The sequence below is a fragment of the Poecilia formosa genome, unplaced genomic scaffold (assembly GCF_000485575.1).
Source record: "Poecilia formosa unplaced genomic scaffold, Poecilia_formosa-5.1.2 Scaffold596, whole genome shotgun sequence".
NCBI lineage: Eukaryota > Metazoa > Chordata > Actinopteri > Cyprinodontiformes > Poeciliidae > Poecilia > Poecilia formosa.
In genome coordinates, this window is record NW_006800535.1 from 246,386 (window position 1) to 247,634 (window position 1,249).

Consider the following 1,249-nt stretch of genomic DNA (forward strand, 5'->3'; position numbering starts at 1 on the left):
TTTATTTCAATGTCATTTGTGAATGTTAGCTCCTCATTTTCAACAGTGGAATTATAAAGGTTGAAAAAGGTTATAATTTTGGAGAAAGTCTCATCAACATCAATATTTCCAGTAAATAAGAAGCAAAAACATTGTTTGATAAAGGAAAAGCCTCTCAGACTCTGAGCCCGACAGCACCAAACCATTTTTTATATTAGACAATTAATTTAATTTCACATGATTATTGTGGTAGAAGCCATTTGTTAAATACTTAATGAAACATATTTACCATGTTTGATGTTTGTTGTAATTGACTAACTTGATAATTAGTCCAAGTTTGTGTTTTATTGAACGTTCAGAAACTAGAGCGGCTGTGATGCGCCAAGACAAAGGTAAACAAAGGTAAAGCAACCTTTCTAAACCACTCGTACCATTTTATTCTCCATCTCTCTGTCATTTAAGCATACTAGTTGCCATGGCAACCTCCTGCGCTCCACAAGCCAACCAGAGATTACGTTAAAAACATAACATTCAGTCCGTTACCATATTAGGTTTACAGGCTTGATATTTATTTTGCAATCATTAATAAGAGCTCCCCTGAACACAGCGGTGGTTGATTAGTTAATTTTAAACTCCTGCTCTGCTAGTTGGTAATGGAACCGAAACGCACAGAATTGCGCAACACTTTGTTGAAACAATAAACACTGAGATTATAATTGTTGTTGGGTCATTAATTTGAGCAGGTTTTGTTGATTTTTTTGTTGTTGTTCTTTAATAAAGTTACGGACATTTTAAGCCAGTCAGAGGAGGAAATGCTGGTCTCAGCGTCCTGGCGGCGTTCAGTTTGTCACCTAATGCCGAGATCGACTCAAAACCTTCCACGATCGACATATTGCGCCCCTGCTCCAGCAAAGTGTAACCAAAGAACAGAATCTACTCGGATTCAGATAGCAGTTTACTATCAACCAGTTATGTTTATTACACACTGAAAGAAATAACTCTTTGGATTAACATAAAAAAATCATGGAAAGATTTTCCACCTGATTTCTTTGCTTTATTTCAGCACTATGTAATTTTGTTACTCCGATTTAAAGGAAATGTGTTGGCTCAACTTAATTTATTAAGGTTATTCCAATTTAAAGCAAATGTGTTGGTTCAACTTAATTTATTAAGGTTATTCCAATTTAAAGCAAATGTGTTGGTTCAACTTAATTTATTAAGGTTATTCAAATTTAAAGCAAATGTGTTGGTTCAACTTAATTTTTGTGGT